The 12,958-nt window shown below is 45.3% G+C and overlaps 1 protein-coding gene across 1 annotated transcript in view; it reads left to right on the plus strand.

Moving 5' to 3' along the window:
• Positions 1-10,350: 10,350 nt before the first annotated feature.
• Positions 10,351-12,958, plus strand: part of GAS2 (growth arrest specific 2) — a 242,727-nt gene continuing 240,119 nt past the window's right edge. Inside the window, exon 1 of the mRNA XM_060262743.1 lies at positions 10,351-10,533. The gene's annotated coding sequence lies outside the window, so the exon portion shown is untranslated. The remainder of the gene's footprint in view (positions 10,534-12,958) is intronic.

Here is a 12,958-nt window from a genome sequence, read left to right on the forward strand (position 1 = left end):
AGTTCAATTCATAGGGGCTCTGTTGGACACAGATCAGCACAGAGCTTTTCTTCCCGCTCAGAGAGCAAAGGACATCATGACCCTAGTACAGCTTCTCCAAAGACGACAGTGGGGCACAGCACAGCAGATCCAGCGGATGCTGGGACTGATGGCTGCGACGACGAGCGTGCTGCGTTTTGCAAGACTGCACATGAGGGGCTTACAACTATGGTTCTTGCGCCATTTTCGCCCTCTCAGAGACTCACCTCGGAAGAGGTTTACCATCCCATCCGAGGCTCTTCAATCCCTGCAATGGTGGGGGTCGGAGGGCAACATCTGCCAAGGGGCTCCCTTTCATCTGCCAACCCCTTCCGTGACTATCGCCACCGATGCTTCCATGTGGGGGTGGGGAGCTCATCTGGAGAACTTATGTGTGGGGGGCAAGTGGCCACTGAAACTCAACCGGTACCACATAAACTACCTGGAACTGCTGGCGGTCCACTTTGCTCTTCGTTCCTTCCGCCCTTTGTTAGCGGGGAAGATAGTGGCATTACTGACGGACAACACCACTGCCATGTGTTATATAAACAGGCAGGGAGGGACAGTGTCTCACAGGCTGTGCTCACTGGCATTAGATCTCTGGAGGGAGTGCCTCCAGTGGGGCATTTTTGTGAAGGCTACGCATCTGCCTGGGGTCCTCAATGTACGGGCAGACTCGCTCAGCAGGGGCGCAGCGTCCCCACACGAATGGGAACTGCAGTGGAAGTTCCTGGAACCGGTGTTCCAACTTTGGGGCTACCCGCAGTTAGACGTCTTCGCCACAGCGCGGAACAAGAAGTGCCCATTGTTTTGTGCCAGAGGGGGTGCGGACCCAGCTTCCCTGGGGGACGGACTCCTTTTCCGGTGGGAGGGCTGGTTCCTGTACATGTTCCCACCCTTACCCCTGTTGACGAGAGTGGTCCACAAGTTAGTGCAGGAGAGGCCACGATGCATTCTGGTGACCCCGTGGTGGCCCCGTCAGAGCTGGTTCCCGATTCTGCTCCAGCAGTCGGAGGGGGTCTTTTACCAGTTTCCGGCGGAACCGGACCTGTTGTCGGCCCAGGGCGGACACGTACTCCATCACAACGTGCCACACCTGAAGCTGACAGCGTGGTTCATCGATCACTAGACTTTTCCACCAGAGTTCAACATGTGCTCCAGAGTAGCAGGAAACCTTCCACCCGTGCCTCTTACGAGAGGAAGTGGAAGAAGTTCAGTGACTTCGTGGCTGGCTCTCCTGTGCCAACCAACTCGGTTGGGCTCCCAAAAATTTTTGAGTTTCTTTTGTCCTTGATCGATGAGGGGTTAGTTTTCTCCTCCGTCAAGGTTTATTTGGCAGCTATTTCTGCCTTCCATGTCTCGGTTGAGGGTCACTCTGTTTTTGCGCACCCACATTCCAAGAGGTTTTTAAAGGGGCTCTTCCGGCTTCATCCCCCCTCGAGATCCCCTCCACAGTTGTGGGACCTGACTTTAGTTTTGGACAAGCTAACTCGCCGTCCCTTTGAACCCATGGCTACATGCTCCCTGCAGCTTTTGTCATGGAAGACTGCGTTTTTAGTGGCCATCACTTCAGCACGCCGTGCGGGGGAGCTCACAGCGATGCGGTGTGACTACCCATACCTTGCCTTTAGGGAGGCCGGAGTTTCTTTGGCCCCGGACATTACCTTTCTCCCGAAAGTGGTTTCCCAGTTTCACCTTAACTTAGAGGTTTGGTTACCCACGTTTTACCCTAGCCCTTCCTCGGACGAGGAACGGAGGCTACATGCACTGGACGTTAAGCGTGCCCTCCTGTTTTATTTAAACCGTTCAAGGGGTTTTCGTAAAGATAACCAGCTTTTTGTCTCCTACTCTGCCCCTAAGTTAGGGTCCAAGATTTCGTCTCAGAGACTTTCCAAGTGGCTTACTGAGACGATCAAACTTTGTTATCTGTTGGCTAAAAAGCCTTTACCTGGACCTGTGCGTGGACACTCCACTAGGGCGATGGCTACGTCGGTGGCATTCCTGAAAGGCGTGTCCCTCTCCGATGTCTGCAAGGCGGCTACCTGGTCTTCTCCGCATGCCTTCATGAAGCATTACGCGCTGGACGTGCATGCTCAGCAGAGGACTCGGTTGGGAGCTGCGGTGCTACAGGCTGTGTCTTCAGGCTGACCGTCTTCCCGCCTCCAGGTATGCTTTGCTTGCTAATCTCCCATGAGTGTGAAGCACAGAGACCACGAAGAAGATAGACAGGTTGCTTACCTGTAACTGTAGATCTTCGAGTGGTCATCTGTGCATTCACACTACCCGCCCTCCTTCCCCACTGCTGACGGTCTCTCTCTCTCCAGAAGGGGGCTTTCAGCGGTCAGGGAGGAACTGGCGGGATTGCCGCGCGGGCGCCGGTGGGCATGCGCAGTGGGTCGCTTGCGCATGCCTGCTGGCGCCTGGCGCGAAAAAATCCCGGGCTTTTGCATATACCGATTCGGGGATCGGCGCAGGCGCACTATCCCATGAGTGTGAATGCACAGATGACCACTCGAAGATCTACAGTTACAGGTAAGCAACCTGTCTTTACACATACAGAGAATAAATCTATGACTCAATATGTATGACTGCTATTTCCAATTCAGTTTAATTAAAATTGTAAGTCTACATTAGACTATTGCTTAAATTAGTTTTTAGAAGATTACTTCCTTGTAAAAACTATATTTTAAGAATAATTTAAACATTACAAGAGAAAGCAGAATCAAGTCAAATTTCACCAACCTGTTTCCACTATATTGGTAGACCTAGCCTCTGGGTAGCAGGTTTACTCACCCCTTACCAATATATTGGGAGACCTAGTCTCTGGAGAACAGGTCTCCCTACCCCTTTTCATTATATTGGTAGGCCTGTCCTCTGGAGGTCTACCCACACCTTTCCACTATATTGGTAGATCTGGCTTCTGGAGAACAGGTCTACCCACCCTAATCCACAATATTGGTAGGTCTGTCCTATGCTGAGCCTTAGAAAACATACCAGCACTTGGGGGAGGTCCTCTTGCAGTCTTCTTTGTTTTTCTTATTGTTGTTGTTTGTGAAATATGACAAGCAGCATTACAGGTCAAGTATAATAGAGGAGGAACAGCCACTGTCAGACCTCTGCCTAACCTAACAAATAGGAAATTCCTTAAATGTTATCAACCTGCCTAAACTACTTATTTATTCAAATATTTATACTCCACTTTCCCCTTCAAGGCAGCTTACAAAACATACTGAAAAGCATAATAGGGATGTGCAAAAATGTTCAGTTTTTTTTTCTGTCTCCATTGTAGCCTATGGGGACCATTATAGTCAATGGCCCCATAGGTTATAATGGAGAATCAATCTGAGGGTATCTGGGGCTTTGGGTAGCTGTTTTTTGAGGTAGCAGCACCAAATTTGCAGCATAGCTCTGGTGCCTCTCCTCAAAAACCTCCCTAAGTTTCAAAAAGATTGGACCAGGGGATCCAATTCTATGGGCCTCAACAGGAGGTGCCCTCATCCTCCATTGTTTCCAATGAAGGTTGTGAGCAGACAGCAGAAACCTATGCACAGCCAGTTGAAAATTTGTGCACCAGCGCCCCCTAGCACAGCTTAGAGAGAACTGCTGCCCACCTTAATGAATCATAGAGCATCTTGTTTCTGTCACATCAGGGCTGTGTAATCACTTCCAGGTGTTTGCTGAAAGTGACATCATGCCATTGGTGCAATGCTGACTTTTTAGATTTTTTGTTTTCCATTGCCCATCAGTGGGGTAGTGGGCAATGAAGTGGGGGCCAGGAGGTTGGAGACCTGGTTTCTCTAATTAAGAACAGGCCATTATAAACAAGCCAAAGCCATTAAAATAAGCTATTAAAACATAAACCAGGGCAAAACAACAACATAAACATTGAGCAGCATAAAATCACATATACAAAACAGTCTGCAGGCCAGAAGCAAACCACAAAACAGCAAAAAAAAATAAATAAAACCACTTAGCTAAAAGACTTTAGCTTGCCATCTAAAGGAAAGTAAGGCAGGCACAGGCAAACATCATGGGGGAAGGGCATTTTGAAGGCAAGACACCACCACTGAAAAAGACCTGTCTCCAGTTACTGTTGGAGTAAGCAATTCAGCATGCCTGGACATGGTGGGGGGGGGGGGGCTACATCATTCTATATGTGTTTAGGTGTTATCTCCTTGAATGTGATGCCTCTCTTTGTCTTAACCTCTGACCCCCTCCTGTCTCCAGGGCAGGCCTGAAAGCGCGTGGCACCCCAGGCAGACTTACTGCCAATGGGCCCCCAGGCCGACCCCCCCCCCCCTCGCGCACTCAGAGTAGCAATGCCAGCCTCCTGCTTACTGGCTTTGCCTGGCATCGCAAGAGACCCCTCTGTTAATATCAAGTAGGAAAATGCTTCGCTCTCACCCCTCCCAGAATAGAAAGGGAGGGCGAAACGAAGTCTTTTCCCACTTGATATTAACAGAAGGGTCTTTTGCGATGCCAGCCAAAGCGGGTAAGCATAAGGCTGGCGCCTGAGCACGCCATGGGGGCAGTGGTGAGGTGGCCTGCCTGGGCCGGGGGGGGAGGAAGCCCCCTTGGCGCCCCCTCGGCCCAGTGCCCTAGGTAAATGCCGAATTTGTCCTCTCACCTTTCACATGGCCTTCCATAGAGGTGCAGGTCTCTCCTGTAGATGCAGTGTCCTTATAATCCCACACACATGATACTAGACAAGCTGGCCATTTGTGATAAAGTATTCTTTAGATTAGGCTTCCTTCTCTTCTTTTGAGTGCAACCTGAATGTGAACTGGATCTATGTGAATAAACATGTTTACCCATTTTTCACAATATACTTGGGGATTTTATTTACTGCACGCAGTATCATGCTTCTATAACTGGGCTATATTAACCAAATATCCCAATAGTTACCACCCACCTCACCTCTACAGGCTGGACCACAGATGATCAGGGCCGGCACGTGGGAGTCCAAAGACACCGCTTAGCTGTTTTCAACCCAAATGCAGTCCGGCGACGCTAAAACAGTGTGCTCCTTGGAAGCCTCTAAAGAGCTTAGTGGAGGGGAAAAGCGGTGGCATGGCAGCACTCTTGTGTGCCGCCTGTCGCTCTCTCGTCCCCCACTGCCCTGCACGATGATGTCACTTCTGGTGATGTCATTGTGCCACGCGTGTGCAAAGCGTGCGCGTGCAGTGAACTCCATAAAGGGGGCTTGTGGGGGGAATGTTAATCGTATAGATTGTATTTGTCATGGTTGTGCTCTTTAACCAATTATCACAGAGGATTTCCAGTTAGATAATTTAGGACTGATCACTATGAACTACATTCCTTTTTAAATAATTTCCATGACATTGTTCAGACTGCATTGACTCCAGCTGAAAAAAAAAAGTCTAGATATTTCCAGTCTGATTTTTTTAAAGGGAAATGACAGGATGATAATATTAGGAAACCCAACCAAGCAATAATGTACATCCGTGTAGCAGTTGAAACAGAGGCTGTAACATCTGTTTCCCCCTATTGAATAATGAAAAGACTTCTTTGAACAATGACAAGCTGACTTCTCACAAGCCCTTTTAGTTAACCTTACCATTGGTATAGTAATCAGCTTATATATGTGATAAAAGAAATATGAACATGTTGAGAGAGAGAGAGGAGGCGGCCTGGAGAGGCGGCAGCTGAGAGGTGATATGATCACCATCTTCAAGTACTTGAAGGGCTGTGATTTAGAGGATGGTGTGGAATTGTTTTCTGTGGCCCCGGAAGATAGGACCAGAACCAGTGGGTTGAAATTAAATCAAAAGAGTTTCCAGGTCAACATTAGGAAGAACTTCCTGACCATTAGAGCGATTCCTCAGTGGAACAGGCTTCCTCAGGAGGTGGTGGGCTCTCCTTCCTTGGAGGTTTTTAAACAGAGGCTAGATGGCCATCTGACAGCAATGAAGATCCTGTGAATTTAGGGGGAAGTGTTTGTGAGTTTCCTGCATTGTGCAGGGGATTGGACTAGATGACCCTAGAGGTCCCTTCCAACTCTATGATTCTATGTGTATTTTATAGATTTCCAATGGATTATGCAATGATATGCATATCTGCCAAAGTGTAATTTTTACAAGGCTGGGGTAGCACTTGCAGAAAACTGAGGAAGTAAAATGTGGATATAACCTTAAAGCTGATAAATAAATAACCTTAAAATTGAAGTGGTTTGTACCATTTCAAACTGCAACTGGGTTTGTGTGTCATTTTTGAATACTTCCTCATGTAAAATGAAACACTGCAAAATGAAGACGCTACCATACCATGCACAAAGTTGTAGCCCAACCGACTCCTTGCTGTGCTACTTTTCTACTTGCAAGGAATGTTTCCACATACAGTTTTGTGTATGTGGACTAATGTTGTGTATTATTAATAGTGTTCCTGCCTGGCTCATTTGAGCCTTTAGGACTGAGCTTGGGGACTCAGGAACAATGGACAGTAGAAGTGTCCTGCTCCTGTTGCCCTCCTCCAATCACGGCCCCCCTGCTGGTTTGAATGATCCAATAGCGACCTAGCAAGGGAACCTTGAAGTGTATATTATTGGCCCCGTTGGCCCAATTTACCAGTCTTAGAGTTTAGCTGTTACTATGCTGTACTGAATAAAGAGAGCTATGATCACTGCAACCTCGCCTCATCTATGCATTGAACCCACTAATATACAGGTACTCCTTCACAGCAGTGATAAAAACTTAAAACACTCAAAAACTCCATTGTCTCATTCCCCCTTCAATTTACTTTGGTTGTGTAACTGCAAAATCCCAACTAACCTTTTCACTAGTAACTAACAGCACCCACCCATTGCATTGACTCAGCCTTATCAGTAAAAAGTTGCTGCCCCATCCATTATTCACTCTTGACTTCAATTTCCATTGACCTTTTGTATAATGTGTAACAACTAGAGCAAGGGGTTGTCCCTATGGTTTTTTTTTAATTGGTTCTGGTCCCATACTGTTTTGGTTTATCTTGTGATTTCCACATTCATTTTTTGTGCCTTTAATTTTTTCTTCAGATTTTTTGGGGCCCCTTCCCTATCCTGGTCCTTTTGAAACCACTTTTACTCCATTTTTTCTTTGAAAGTCAGTTCTGAGTCAGCTTTTTCCTTGGGCATAATGTTTCTGTTGGTCTCCTTTGTCCCATTCCCACCAATCTCAAGTCCACTGTTCAATGATTAAACTGTTATGGTCAGACCACTCCCTTTCCTATCCCTACCCTGAAAATGAGTGATTTTTTCTTTCTCCCTTTCTTTTTATTAAAAGGACTAAAATATCACTAGTTGTAACAATAGACTTAAAAGGATCTTTGAATTCCCAGCTTTCATTTAATAAAAGTAAATCGCTAGTCCTTTCCGCTCATGGAAATATGCATTTTCCCATTTTTTAAAAGGATGCTGTCATACCGTCAATTGCAACACTGATCACTGCAGCACACTCCCTTAAAAATCCTTATTATTGAAGACAACTGCAGAAGAAAATAAACTGACTCCAGAACTTTGAAAATACACAGTGAGAATAGACATGGGGCTTTTTTTCTGGAGGAACATAGAATCATAGAATTGGAAGGGACCTCTAGGGTTAACATGGTAGAACAGTTCTAAAACCACTTTGTGGAAACAACATTCTCAAAAAATGTTTAAAAGTTCATGAGGGGCACCCATGTGTCTCTCCTTCAATTCCCTCTTGAGAGTTCCAGCTCTTCTTTTTCCAGGAAAAAAAGACCTGAGTAGACATGTGAAGCAGCCATGCCCCCCCCCCCCCCAATTCCAATAGCTGTATATTGACTGCCAAGAAAATCAGAAGTAAGTTTAGTATGCTGCGGGGGGGTGGGGGGGTGGGACTAAATCAGTTTTCACCTTCACAAAATGGGTGTCATACGGAAGGTACATGAAATCATACCTACGTAAATAGCAACTGATCTTATAAGTAACCTAATATGTTCAAGTAGTTCACCACATGAATCACTTATATCTATGAGGTTTCCTCTCTCTTCCCACAAAATATTACTGTCAATGGTTTTATTAGCAGAGAGAACAACTATACAATCCGTGAAATAAACAAAACTGTGCATACAAAAAACAGGCCATTGTTGCACCGAAGGTTCATTCATTTTCAGGTGGCAGAAAGACTAGTCATTATGTGTGGAAGCCTAATCAGAGTTACACCTTTCTAAGCCCATTGATTCAGATGGATATAGAAGGGTGTAACTCTACTTAGAACGGCACTGGTAGTGACATGGAGTTTATCAGATAGATTTTTGCCTACTTATTTATAAGTATATCCAGTTCACCACATAATTTAATTCAGAGGCTGGAGCCATGGACAGACAAAACAGATCTTCTGAAAAATCTGAGAAAAGTTCCAGGTCTGCAAAAAATACATTGGCAGATTAAAAAACCACCTAAATGATAGAAGCAGCACCTGTAGCTTTAAGAAATTAATGCTTTCAGTGGTCATTACTAGGAAAGCATAATGGTTTTTCCAAACTTCAAGCCTTGGTTTCTGTCAGTAAAAGGCAAGAGGGTGGACAGAGTCCTTTCTACTTTTAGTTTGGCCATGGGGAAAGTCAGCCAAGAGAAGAGAAAGAGGGAAAGCTGAAGATAGGTGGGGAGGAGATAAAGGAAGTTTAGCTGGTGGGTGGAAAGAACAGGGAAAAGGTAGGAAAAGGAGGGAGGCAGAGTAGGCTTCCAGGGAAGGGAAAGAGAAAATAGCACACATTCCTGCCTATATTAATTTATTTTTATTTAATTCAGTTATATTGCTTAATATAATTCACTTATATTATTTAATTCACTTATATTATATTAATTTATTTTTATTTAATTCACTTATAATCTGCCTTTCTCTTAGTAGTGACCCAAAGCAGATAACATCCATTTTTATCATTGCAACTACCCTGTGAGTTAGGTTAGGCTGACAGTGTGTGACTGTCCCAAGGTCACCCAGTGGCTTCCATGGAATATTTGGGATTTAAACCTGGTCTTTCAGATTCTTATCCAGCCAGTATACCAAATTGGTCACTTAATAGATTGTATACCACTGGCCTATGTGGTGCTACAGTTCACATTCTAAGTTCTCTGACAACAGAAGAAAGTCCACCTTGGAATTGAAAAGAGGCCTACTTCAAAGAAAAACTCTTAAGAAGTAGATCATGGATTCCAGTAAAGATAGCAAAATGATGTGACCCTCCATGGTATCCTCTAGGAGACACAAGGGCACAAGGAGCTGCTTTGGATATTAGGGGTGGAATTCTAGCAGGAGCTCCTTTGCATATTAGGCCACACAACCCTGTTGTAGCCAATCCCCCAAGAGCTTACAAAAAAGAGCCTTGTAAGCTCTTGGAGGATTGGCTACATCAGGGGGGTATGGCCTAACATGCAAATGAGCTCCTGCTAGAATTCCACCCCTGAGTAAGACCATTGGACTATCAAGGTTGGTATTGTCAATTCTGACAGCAGTTCTCCAGAGATTTAAGCAGAGGTCCATCAAGGTCCATGTGATACTTTTACCTGGAGATGCCAGAGGCTGAACCTGGTGTCTTCTGCATGCGTTTCCCCAGTGGGGACCCAAAGCAGGTTACATTTTTCTTCTTGATTCTTTTTTATCCTCACAACAACCCTGTGAGGTAGGCTAGTTGAAGCGTGTGACTGACTCAAGGTCACCAACAAGCTTCCATAGCAGAGTGTGGATTTGAACCTGGGATTTCCAGATCCTAATCTGACATTTTAGCCACTACATCATGATGGCTCCATTGGAATATATTTAGAAGTCTAACAATCCAATCCAAAGTAGAGTTACACAAGTGTAAGCCCACTGAGTTCAGTGGATTTAGAGTGGTGTAGTTCTGCACAGGATTGCACTGTTAGTGATTTACTGTGGTATGAGTGTCCCAAAGCATTTGATCATGATGGCTTTAGTTTGTAAAACACAATTCCACAATAAACCAGCATATCATTTTTCTACTTTAAAATCAATGGGAACTTTGCCATTGACTTCAACGAAATATGAATTGTGCCCAATTATCTTTAAAGGGATAAAGCTAAAATTAGATCAGAGGCGTTCAAAAATGAACCGTTTAACAATGGTATCATTAAACACTCCAAATAAATCTCAGCCAGCATTTTTAGGTCATCTTTCCTCCTCCCCAGTCAGAGTACTGGAAACAGCATAAATATTATAAGAGCAGGATCCTTCTCCAAGCCCCAAGTCCTTGCCAATAGTTTGTAATTCAATATCTCTGCGTTTCAAGGGTAACCGGTGTCAATTGTGTTTCTCCCCCACCCTTCTCAAAAAAGTAGGCATTTAACTTCCGTTCAGTCTATGTGGACTGATGAAATGTAGGAAATCTGTTTCTGACGGGGAAAAAAAGGTTTCCCAAAGAGAGCACCAAGTACAGAGATCAGAAGTATGAAGAGTGGCAGTAGTGCTGCAGGACTGCTCAGAAGGAGAGAACAGGACGGGCTGCAAGCAGAGAAGAGCGCCAGGGCATTGCACAGCGAAAGTGAGTGCGAATCCCTGCAAAGAGGGAGGCGGGCGCGAAATGCTGGCTGGCTACTAATAAAAGAGTCATCGCGGGGGAAGAGGATTCTGGTGGCCGCCGCTGAGAGCCATTAGCAAACATCTGACTGGCTTTTTTGCAGCTGATCTAAACAAGGGGAGTGCTTGTTTGTGTGTGCGTGCGCGAGCAAGCGTCGTGTGCCTGCTGTTGCAAACGTGGTAATTTGTTTCCTTTCGCTCAGTCCCGAAGAGTTTCTATTGTTGTCCACCTTTAGTTTCGCAAGCAAGCCGCCCTCACCTTGCAAAGAAGATGAGCGCGCGCACGGCAGAGCTCGGGTTTGCCAAGTTTACAAACAAGCATGCAGCTAGGGTCTGGGTTTCTGAAGGCATTTTTAGTTGGGGCATACCAAGTTAGAAAATGCTAGAAAATAACTGGGATGGGATGTTTATTTCGGGGGGGGGGGGGAATCGCTTTCTAGTTTCAGAAGCTTGATTGGATTGTGCCGTGTAGCCTTGGAGCTGGCATGACTGTGTGGATTGACTACAGAACAAATTCACCTCCGGTCCAATTATGGATATTTACATTTGTCTTTCTTGAACGAGAGAACTGGGTTTAGCACACATAGTCCAAAGCTATAACGTTAGCCGTGCCAGCACCTTGTGAGTGAGAGTGAGAGAGAGACGCCGATTGTATCTTTACCACTTGGATCACTATATATGTAGTTCGCGTTATTGTTTGGAAGGTAAGTTCAGGGCATCCAGTCATGCGAATAGCTACATTATACATCTAGAGATCTAGGTTTCTTCCGAAGAGTTCCATCCGAGTTAGTACGGACTCCACAGTTATCAAGATTTCAAAGTGGTGGTTTTTTGGTTTTTTGCATGCACATAAACAATCCCGCAGCCTCTCCATATTACCTAGAGGTACTAGAGGGCGAACACTCGAGTGGCTCGAAGTGGTGGTAGGGAAAGACTCTTCTCTGGGAATGCTTGATGTTGAGCTGGTACTCAAGGGCTTCAGAATATTCGGCGAGTGTTGGGAAGGTCCCGCACCCCTCCCGCTCTCCCATTCGTCCATTAGAAGTGCATGTTCTCTTACTGAGATAACTACAAAAGAGTTGGTCTCGGAGGTGCTACTAGGCTTGAATCTAACTGTTCTGCAAACCAGCACGGCTACCCTCGGAAACTATCTTTATGAGATGTCTCGAGGTACGTTGCCAAAGCAGATTTAGTAATAATGACAACAATCATGGTTATAAATAATAAAGCAGAGTAGAAGGCCCCGTCCATAGAAACTTAATTACCTGTTCATTAATTACGGTCCAATAAAAAGGCATGTGGTGGGAATCCTTGTTTTTAAAAAAGTCACAACGATATTCTCTAGAAACATCTGCAGCAAATGTTGAAACTCGAATGGCTAGGGAAGGAGGGGATATTTTTAAACAGAGTGTTTTCCCTCGGTTAACTGCAGAACTCTTAGATCAGTCCGACCACCCCAAGGGAAGAGTTTAATGCACAATCCTCCTTGTCTTTCTCCCCACGAGATGGAGATGGATGCAGACAAGAGCGAGCTAGCGAGACAGGCTCTCTATTATTATTTGCCCAGATCATGTTACCGCCTTGCTTCTTCAGGCTGCTTTCCCCCTCCCCCGTCCAAACGATGGAAGCACGCTCTGTTTTCTGGATTGGAGCCCCCGCCTCTGGTCTCGACTTGGATGGTTTTACCCTCCTTTGTATTGGAAGAGGAATGTGAGACGCAGAAATATCTCCCCCCGTTTCCCGTCGCATTGCAGGTTTTCTCCACCTCCAAAGCAATCCTGCCTTCTAGTGAAAGTGTAGCTTTGTCACAGCGACAATAAACTGAAAGGAAAGGGGGGGGGTGTTATGCTTTTTGCTTTCTCCAAACCCATTAAATCTTGGATCAGGTCTTCATTGTGGAGCAGATGCCTTGCCAAATGTAATGGCTTTGTGATGTGGGCTTTGATTTAATAAGGAGATTTGTAGCTGACTTTCTGCAATGCATTTGGTAGAGTGCAGTAGGCCTGGGAACAGAATTTAGATCAGCATATAGAAAGGCATATGAAATAGCTCCCCAATGCCACTGGTCAGCCAGGTGAAATATTTAGGGGAGAAATGAATCAGTACAAAAGGTACCATGGCCCTTGCTGATATTATGATTATTACAGTAAAAAGGTAAAGGTAATCCCCTGTGCAAGCACCAGTCATTTCCAGTAGTGAAGAATAATAGTGGAGTGATAAAACAACTGGTTCACCTTTAGTAGTGGAATGGAAATTTTCTAGGGTTGAATTCACTGGGGAGGTCCAAGGAACTTCATTTCAAGCAAAGTTTTCTCCAAGTCTATTTGCCTCTCAGAGTTCAGCTATAAAAGCAAAAGTATGTTTTTGAGCATGTGCCAAGTTCACTAGCC

Source organism: Heteronotia binoei, chromosome 21 (assembly GCF_032191835.1).
Source record: "Heteronotia binoei isolate CCM8104 ecotype False Entrance Well chromosome 21, APGP_CSIRO_Hbin_v1, whole genome shotgun sequence".
Classification (NCBI taxonomy): domain Eukaryota; kingdom Metazoa; phylum Chordata; class Lepidosauria; order Squamata; family Gekkonidae; genus Heteronotia; species Heteronotia binoei.